This window comes from Puma concolor, chromosome F2 (genome assembly GCF_028749965.1).
Source record: "Puma concolor isolate L17-30 chromosome F2, mPumCon1.1.hap2, whole genome shotgun sequence".
NCBI lineage: Eukaryota > Metazoa > Chordata > Mammalia > Carnivora > Felidae > Puma > Puma concolor.
This window is the reverse complement of record NC_141684.1, coordinates 906888-915972: the sequence shown is the minus strand read 5'-3', so window position 1 is coordinate 915972 and position 9085 is coordinate 906888. Positions and strand designations below refer to the sequence as shown.

Genomic DNA, 9085 nt, shown 5'->3' with positions numbered 1-9085 from the left:
TCTGCTCTGGCTTCTGTTCCTTCCCAGATCTCCACTGGGCTCCAGCCAGAAGCCCCCACGGTGTCCCGCCCCAGCCTGGCTCTGTCTGCGTCCTCCTCTGCCCACTCCAATCCTTGTGCTCTCTGGGCTACGGCCTCTTTGTGCCCACACTCGACTCAGGGGCCTGAGGGAACACAGACTCCGTGTTTGCATGCCAGTCCCGTGGGAGCCATGGGTATGGCCACGTCTCTGGTCAGCTGGCTCCAAGCCCCAGAGAGGCTCCAAGGCTGTCCCCTCTCAGCAGACGGCTCTGTGCCCCAATTCTCTGAGCAGCAGTGACAAGGGCTTCACACCTGCACACCAACTCCTCCACCCAGGCCTGTCCCCTTCCTGTGGGATTAAATTGTGTCCGCCTGAGAGACATATCCAAGTCCTGACCGCCAGTACCTATGACTGTAGCCTTATTTGGAAATAGTCTTTGCAGATGTAATTCAGTTGAGGTCACAGAGGAGGAATGGCCCTAATCCAAAATGACTTGAGTCTCTATAGGAACACACAGGAGAGAGCCCATGGGGCACCGTCTGGAGCGGCTACAAGCCCAGACGCGTCGAGGACCACCAAGCCCAGAAGCATTGACCTCAGATTTTGGCCCCTTGAACTGAGAAGGAGTTTCTGTTGTTTGAAGCCATCCAGGTTGTGGTAATTGTTGTGACAGCTTAAGGAGCCATAGCCTCCCTCCCGCCTCCGCCCTTCCAGCCGGCCCACACCCGGTTTCTGCAGAACCACACCCGGGCCCCCCTTCCCCCTCCCCCCGGGCGCAAGCCCACACTTTGCTCCCGCTGGCACCGGCTGTCTGCTCAAGAGCCCGAACACGTCTGTCCTGGCCTCCCAGCCAGCCCCCGGCCTGCGCCCCAAGCCTGCTCCCGTGCCCGCTCAGGCAGCAGGCTCGCCCCCGCCCCGAAGCTCTCACTAAGATGAACTCGGACTGTGGTTGCCAAACCCAACAAATGCATTTTGGATCTCACTGTCTCTGGGTGGTGGGTGTGGGGCCTTCTCACTGGTGACAGGGCTCCGCTCTGCCCCCACTTGCCCATTACATCAGGGAACCCCTCACACCGTGTCTCAGGCCCCGCCCGTCCCGGAGTCCAGGAACCACGTGCCCCGGTCTCACGAGGTGCCTCAAACTCCACTGCACCCCCACGACTGCTGGTGTTCTGTAAAGGGTTCCCCCACACCCACTCCGTGCAGCCTGAGCCCTGAATTGCTCAGCCCCCACTCGCCCCCACTGGCCCCACATGGGGTCGCTGTTTCACACCGGCCCCTCTCCTGTCCTACAGCCTCCGTGGCTTGCTAGTTCCTACTGTGGCGCTCAAGGCCACCTTCGTTGCTCCTGCCCTCTCCACCGACCTCCGGCCCAGGAACAGGGTGGGATCAGCAAGTGGCCGTGAGGCATCCATGGGAGGCCTCAGCGCCAGGGTGGTGCAGGGGGCAGCATGGCCCAGGGGGTGTCGAGCACCCCCCAGTGACAGTAAGAAGCTGGGGCTCCGACAACACACACATCTGGAAGGGTGGACGCTTGGGGGCATGACCCAGACCCCATCTGGGGCTTCAGGAGGGCTGTTGGCAGGCGGCCCCCACTTCGGCCCCCTCGGGAATTGCCTTGCCCGTCCTGGGGCTGCACTGGCTCAGGCCCTTGACTTGACATGGGGCCCGCATGTAAGCCCAGCCCCTGGGAGTGGGTGAAATCCTGCCTCACCCCTTCCCTACACAGACGAGGGGCCCTTCCCACCCCCTGCAGCTCGCGTGCTGCTCAGCTCAGACTGGTGGTGCCAGGACCAGGCAGACACTGGGCGAGGCTCTGGAGGGGCACACCGCCACCCGGCTGGCCGTGTGAGCTGGGATCGGGGAAGTGCCTCCATCTGCCAGCGTTCCGAGTAAACGGAGTGTGGGATCAGGCATCTGGGATGGGGGTTAGTGCAGAGCACACGGTGGGGGTGGGGGGCATTGCTAAACAACGAGACTTTGGACGAACACAAAAGGCTGTGAGTGACCAGCTGGATGACAAAAAGTCCTTGTGGACACCTGAGGCTTTGTAGTGACCAGTCAAGAGGCTCTGATCTCTGCAGCGCAGGGCAGGCTGGGGGCTCCATCGTGAAAGGGCCACTGCAGGCAAGCTCCAGCACCAGCTCACCGGTGGTCCCGTGCCCAGGGCCGGGGGGGGGGGGGGGGGGGAGGTGACCATTCTAGAATGTGATGTGTCTGTCCCTGCAGCTGGACCATATGGGTCCAGGAACCAAGCGATGGGAGCAGACGTGGCCCCCACCATGCCTCTTATGACCCCACCACCCGTCCCTGCAGCTCCGGGGTCAGTCCCACAGGATGAGTACTTCTGCCACGGACACAGCCGCAGTCCCACTGAGCTGAAGGCCACGGCTGCTCCCAGGGCACCCCGGCTCCTTGTGTCCAGGACCAAGGGGCCGGGAGTGACCCGACCACCAGGAGAAGGCAGGGTCTGGGTGGGGTGGAGGCAGGGGTGTGGCCGTTCCTGTAGCTAATGGACACGTGTAGCCACAAGGGACCTCAGGGGCAAGGGTTTGCACACCCCAGGTGAGCACCAGGCCCGGCCGACGTGCGGTAGGGGTGGGGCGGGGGGAAGGAGGAGCGGAGCCTCAGAGACGAGGCCCATGCCACAGCTCTGGCTGGGGGCCCACCTGTTCACTGTCCCCTGTGCGTCTCCCCAGGAAGAGAAGCCCACGGGTGCCCTGCAAGCAGGGTTCCAGGGCCTGGTGTGATGGCGGTGAGTGCACGGCTGCCTCGACCTCCTTCCAGCTGCGAGCGGGGCTGCACCAGAGGCTGGCTCTCTCCTGTTTTGTGTCCTGCACTCAACGGGCCACCCCGAGTCCACTCCTCAATATGCTTGCCATCAGACCCTGCTTCTGGGGCCCGGCCTGGACACTTGCCTGGCTGCTGGGTGGGATACTCCCTTCGCACAGGGTGCCCTGTGCCAGGACTGCCTTCAGCGGGTCTGTGAGCCCGGGACAGGCCTGCCCGTCTCGGCAGGAACGCCAGGTGACACGGCTCCTGGGGCAGTTAGATAGCTAGAAGAGCGTGACTTTCCCTTGGCAATGGACAAAGGTGGGGAGAGGAGAGGGACCTCATTACCCAGCAAAGAGAAGGAGGGACATTCGGGGCCACGGCGGGTGGCCCTTGGCCTGGACATAGACAGCCGGACCAGAGCCCTGATGGGGCTGTGCTGGGTGGGGAAGGGCAGCGCCGAGACAGGAAAACCAGAGCAGTCACCAGCTTGGGGAGCAGGAGGCTCCGGTTCCCCGCACAAAGGGGATTCATGGGGAAGGGTGCCTGGGGGGCTCCGTCGGTTAAGCGTCCAACTTCAGCTCATGATCAGGTCATGATCTCAAGTTTCATGGGTTTGAGCCCCACGTCGGGCTCTGTGCTGACAGCTGGAGCCTGGAGCCTGCTTCAGATTCTGTGTCTCCTTTCTGACCCTCCCCTGCTCTCTCTCGTGCTCTCGCTCTCAAAAACAAACATTAAAAAATTAAAAAAACAAACAAAGGGGATTCATGGTGGGAGGGGGGACCCAGGAGCCTGACGGAGTACTCGAGCAGGAAGTGGGGGCCTAAGGCCAGGACAGGCCCTGTGCCCTTGGCAGTTGGGCCACGCCCCCTATTTGGTTGGCAGTGACCTTGGGCCAGGTAGGAGCCTCTTTGGACTCTGCCCAGGTGAGACAGGAGCAGGGTTGTGGAGTGGAGACCTTGGGAAGGCAGCTGGACAGAGGGGTCTGGAGCTCGGGAGAGAAGACCATGGTATGTGACTGGTGTCCAGGGCCCAGGGAATGGGGGAGGGGGCGGCTTCAAGGGCAGGACACCCTGGCCAGCCCAATGTCCCACAGAGGTGGCCAGCAGCAGAAGGTGGGCATGGTGTGTGACCGGAGGGGTAAGGGCCTTGGGGCTGAGCAGATTTTCCAGGAAGCAAAAGGGAATCTGAGAGGGAAGAGGGCTCTTCCTGCGGCTTCCCTGGGGGAGGGGAGGATGGGGGGGCAGCGCCGGGTGACAAGGGGAGGGAGGACAATCCTGAGGAGGGTGGGTCTGCATTCCTTGGCTGTGGGCCACCTTCTGCCTCTGCCCTGAAGGACATCCCCCCTCTCCAGCCCGGGGCCGGAGGAGGGCAGAGGGCTGGCTGTCCACCTGAGCCAGATAAGGACAGAACTAGGTTGCAGGCAGCCTCAGGCCCACACAGGGAGGCGGCAATCTTGGCTCTGCCCCATCGGGCAGCTGCGGAAGGATCCCACTCACCTCCTCGGCGCAGAGGCCAGCGGCAGGAGGAGCTTGGTAAGACAGGTGGGTACAGGGAAGGCAGCCCTCCTGAGCCCCGTCCTGGCATGGGTCTTGAGATGACCCCATGCGGTGTCCCTGCCGCCGCCCCACGGGGGACAGCAGGTGGCTCCCGGATTGGTCAGCGCCCCAGCCAGGAGCAGCACCGCCCTCTCAATCTGTCAGCCTGATTACCTCCGCCCAGGGCGCCTCCACCCTCCGCCGAAGGGGGGCGGCAGGCGGAACCTGACCTGCACACCCGCCCGGGGCCACCCCTGCCCTGCCCCCTGCCGGGAAACCGCTGGAGCCGGGAGGAACCCCCACCCCCACCCCGCCACCGCCCACCCCCGCCTGCCCGGGCCGCATCTCCCACGTCCCTGCCGGTAACCTCGACCCTCGCCCACCAGGGAGGGAGGCCGGCCCGGGGCTCAGACTGCCCGGTCCGGGCGAGCCAGAGCGCGGAGCTCCCGGCCGCTCCCGGCTCCACCGGCGCCTTGCCCCCCACGCCCGCCCCCGCCTCCCGGACCCGAGCTCAGCGCCCGTCGAAGGAGCTTCGGTCTCTGCTCCCTGGCCTGCCCGGGTCTGGCCCAGGCCTGGGTGTCCCACCTGCCCGCGCGGCGCCCCAGCGCTCCGAACGCAGTCTCTCGGCTCGCGGCTGGGCCCGCGCCACCCGAATTTAAACCGGCCGCGGCCCCGCCCTCATCTGGGGGCGGCGGCCCGGGGTGGGGGGCGCGCCCCGAATCCGGGTGGGGCGGGCGGGTACCCAGAACCCGGCGGGGGCCAGGGCGGCGCCCCGGGCACGCCCCTCGGTAGGCTGGCCACCCGTGAGCACCCCTGGTGAGGAATGGCCCCGAATTGCAGGGGGGCGGCTGCCCTCTCCCTCCTGCCCCTTTGACCCCTTCCCCAGAGTCCGGGTGAGGGAGCGGAGGTGGGCACAGGGTGCTGGGGGAGGGGTCCATCCCCGCCCCTCTCAGCGGGTTCAGTGGACTTTGTAAAGGAAATGCACACCTGACCTGCGGTTTCACTTTCCAAAACGCGACTGTATTGCGGGAGAGCGGGTCGGGAGGGGTTCGCACAGCTCCTCTGCTCACATGTGTGTGGGGGTGTGGGGCGGGGTGCGCACTGCTGGCCACCTGCTAGGTCTGCTCAGTCAGGGGGGTTGGGGGTCAGCTCCCCCCACTGCTGCTTAGGTCCTGGGTGTGCTGAGCCAGGGTTCCGCAGGGGCTCCCCTCCGTGTGCCCCTGGGAAGAACTGGGGTTTCTGTGTCCCCAGCAGGTTCCCCTGTCTGGAAGAGATGGCCAGACTTCACCCCACCCCGCCTGAGGAGCCTCCCCCTGGGCTCAGAGGAGGTCCCGGGTGCATCCCAGAGCTCCTGGCCCTCCTCTTAGACGCCCACCCTGGCACCGTGAGGCAGTGGCTGCTAGAGGTGTTGGGGATAGAGGCCCAGAACCTTGGGGGCACCACCTTGGTGCCTCCCACCAAAGCAGAGCCCGAGCTCTCTCCCATTCCCCAGTCCCTGCCTCGAGGGCTCAGTCTCTCTACCCCCCTAGCCCTTATCTTTGCCTGGTTCATTTTTTTTTTAAATTTTGTTTTTAAATGTTTTATTTATTTTTAAGACAGAGAGAGACAGAGCATGAGTGGGGATGGGGCAGAGAGAGGGAGACACAGAATCCGAAGCAGGCTCCAGGCTCTGAGCTGTCAACACAGGGCCTGACTGTGAGATCGTGACCTGAGCCGAAGTCGGACGCTTTAACCGACTGAGCCACCCGGGCACCCCTGCCTGGTTCATTCTTGACCACATACTTGAACAGGGCCACCCTGACAGTCACCGAAAGTGTACCTGGAGACGCCCGTGCAGGTGCAGGCATTTCTGGGGTGGAGGATTCTGGGGTCCACCCCCGTGGCTCTGCCCTCACCCCCGCCTACCAGGCCCACACTCCCACCTGCTCACCAAGGCTCCCTGGCCCCCCGGGGCTGGCCTCTGGCCACCTGTGTGCCTTGGTGCACATCCACCCATCCACACCTGACGTTCTGTGTGGCTGCCGCTGGCCACCGGGGAGCCCCGACCCCCAAGGGTAGTGAGCTCCGGCAGGGGCCCATGTCCAGCAAGGGGCGCTGGCCCAACTGCATCTCTGCCCGCGAGGCCCCAGGACACCGTCCGCGATGGCCCGCTGGGAAGCGTGGCTGTGCTGGCTGTGGCTTGTGGCCCAGAAAGTGCCTCAGAGTCACTCCTGCCCACGGCCAAGCCGTGCAGGCAGCATCGCCACCAGGCCGCGAAACCCAGGCGCGTGCCAGCCCCTCTCGTGGGAAGGAGGACAAAGGCTGGCCCTGCCCCCGCCATGCCCACTGGTCCTCTCCCGGTGTCTCCAGTTTCTTGCAGGAGCCTCCAGGTCAGCCTCTAGGTCAGCCTCCGGGACCCCCTGGGGAGCAAGCCTGGGTGACTGTCCTACCTCCCTGGCCCCCAGGCTGACCCCGATGATCAGGACCTCTCAGAGCCGGTGCCTTCCCAGAGCCCCAGCCCAGTGCGTCTGCCCAGCCACCCCCAGGCGTAGGCCTGCACTGCGGCACAGCAGGGAGGGCCTCAGGGAATTAGGGGGAGGGGCTGTGGTGTCAGGAGGCCAGTGGGGTGACTCCCCCTATGCTCAGTCTTGCCAACTGCTCTACCTGTGGCCGTCATGTCCTGAAGCTGGTGGCCCTACCCCAGCCAGCTGTCCTGCTTCCCCTAGAGGCCCTGTGGGCCAGAGGTTCCGAGGAGGGAGTCCCAGGGCCATGTTACCGTGCTGACCCTGGCCTGGTCTAGGAGGTGGCCGCGTGGGCTGCGGCGCTCGGCTACAGGCCCCACTCGGGGCCTGTAGGGCTCGGCCCGACTCAGCCTATGGGTCAGTACGGCAGCTCGTCCGCAGAGTGGCCCTCGGAGAGCGGCCCTGTCTCCTCCAGGAGGCGCAGCCTAGCGTGGCAGTGTGGCAGAGGTGGGCAGGGAGCGGAGCGGCCGGCTGACGTCTCTGCGGCAGCCCAGTGGCTCCAGCGGCAGGCCCGGGGGTTGGTACCCATGAGGGCAGCCCCTCCTTGCAGGGCTGGGCCCCTTCAGCAAAGGGGCAGAAGGAAGCTGTGCTCCCCGCGGCTCCCACGGGAACCCCTGTCATTAGAGGGGCCTCATGACATGCCTGCCTCCAAGAGGCGCCGCTGCCTCTTACCCCCTCAGTACCCCCACGTCCTGGGCCCCCCCACCCCGTGCCTCATGCTGCTCCCTTCGTCGGCAAGGACTCACGGCACAGGCGGGCCCGGGCAGTGCAGCCGGAGGACTGGGCCATGGCCTGGCTTAGCCCCGGGCGGCTGTGAGCCTCAGGACATAGCCCGGGGGTGGGGTGGGGAGGGGACCCTCTGCCCAGACAGGCTGTCGTGCCGGACGCTCAGCGCTGGGGTGAGCTGACAGGGTTATGCCCTCTTAGGGGTGGCATTGTGTCCCTCCCGCATGCTCATATATGAAGTCTTGACCCCTGAACTCCTGAGAACATGCCCTCATATCGAAGGTCGTTTCAGGTGTAATCAGTTAAGATGGGGCCTCCTGAAGTCCTGACTGCCGTCCTCACGAAAAGGGGATTTTGGACAGACGCACAGAGGGAAGATACCACCTGCAAACCAAGGCAGGGGGCCTGGAGCAGACCCTTCCCTTGTACCCTTCAAAAGGAATCAACCCTGCCCATGGCTGGACCGTGGGCTTCCAGACTCCAGAACTGTGAGTCAATTTGTTTTTCCTTTCTTTTTTTTTTTTTTTTTTTAAATTGTTTTAATGCTTATTTATTTTTGAGAGAAAGACAGACAGAGAGAGACAGAGAGAGCAAGCGGGGGAGGGGCAGAGAGAGGGAGACACAGAATCCGAAGCAGGCTCCAGGCTCTGAGCCGTCAGCACACAGCCGGATGCAGGGCTTGAACCCATGGATGACGAGATTGTGACCCGAGTGGAAGTCGGATGCTTAACCGACTGAGCCACCCTGGCGCCCCTCGTTTTTCATTTCTGTTGCTTAAACCACTCAGCCTGTGCAAACGGAGATGGTCCCCAGTTGTGAGAACCAAACCTGGCAGAGCAAGTGAAGACGGGGTCTGGGACTTCGGCACACGGGGAGACCTGGAAGCCGCTCCTTGAGGCCCCGCTGCCCCTGTGCTACAGGACAGATGAAGGGGGCGAGGGGAAGGTGCGGCCAGGGTGGACCCATCTGGTGACTCCCAGGCTGGGCATCGAGGGTGGATTAAACTAGGCAAGATGCCTGACCTGTACTTCAGAATTAAATTTCTTTGCATCTTGCTCCAAATATGTTTCCCTTCGAGTTATTGCATAAACAGGAGTCAACAATAGCAATACCGAGGTCTCAGCTGGGAGCTCTGCTTGTTAAGAAGGGGTGGAAGGTGCACCCTCCCTGACCCCACTCCCAGGACGGCTTGGCGTCTCAACAGTGGCGTCTCCAGAGCCATTTTCCCTGGCCTGTCGTTCATGCCTCTGGAGGCTGGCCGCAGGGCCTGCCGAAGCTCCAGCCCTGACCCCTGCAGGGAGAGCGGGCTGAACTTGGCGTGGGGACCTGAGGCTGCACACGAGACGAGAGCCGAGTCTGGAAATCGCCACGAAAAGCCTCTGGTCACGGCGCCTGCCCTGGCTTTTCTTCCTCCTCGTCTCTCGAGGGGGTGGGTCTCTTCCGAGGGCAGGCAGGGCCCCAGCACGGAGCCCCCGGGTCATCCAGCTGCTCTGGGGTCACCTCTCTCCTCCCCGGGCACCCTGCAGT

General features: G+C 64.0%; 1 protein-coding gene and 1 long non-coding RNA gene across 10 annotated transcripts in view; one reads left to right on the top strand and one right to left on the bottom strand.

Annotated features, from left to right (window-relative positions):
* EPPK1 (epiplakin 1) overlaps positions 1-5068 on the bottom strand; it is a 29205-nt gene extending 24137 nt beyond the window's left edge. Inside the window, exons 1-2 of one of the 4 annotated variants that reach the window (XM_086695508.1) lie at positions 4917-4949; positions 427-522 (exon numbers count right to left, since the gene is read on the bottom strand). The gene's annotated coding sequence lies outside the window, so the exon portion shown is untranslated. Of the gene's footprint in view, positions 1-426; positions 523-4292; positions 4523-4916 lie in introns of those variants that run through there. The other 3 variants (XM_086695510.1, XM_086695511.1, XM_086695512.1) reach the window with 3 other exon arrangements.
* LOC147571757 (uncharacterized) lies at positions 3671-8620 on the top strand. Of its 6 annotated transcripts, none has more exons than XR_015246792.1 (4): positions 3676-3803; positions 3890-4337; positions 7851-8046; positions 8346-8620. It is a non-coding gene; the product is annotated as an uncharacterized LOC147571757 (long non-coding RNA). The 6 variants fall into 6 exon arrangements; XR_015246794.1 differs by having other exon boundaries at positions 3682-3803; positions 4130-4337; XR_015246797.1 differs by lacking the exons at positions 3676-3803; positions 3890-4337 and adding exons at positions 6030-6700; positions 7195-7349.
* The last annotated feature ends 465 nt before the right edge of the window (positions 8621-9085 follow it).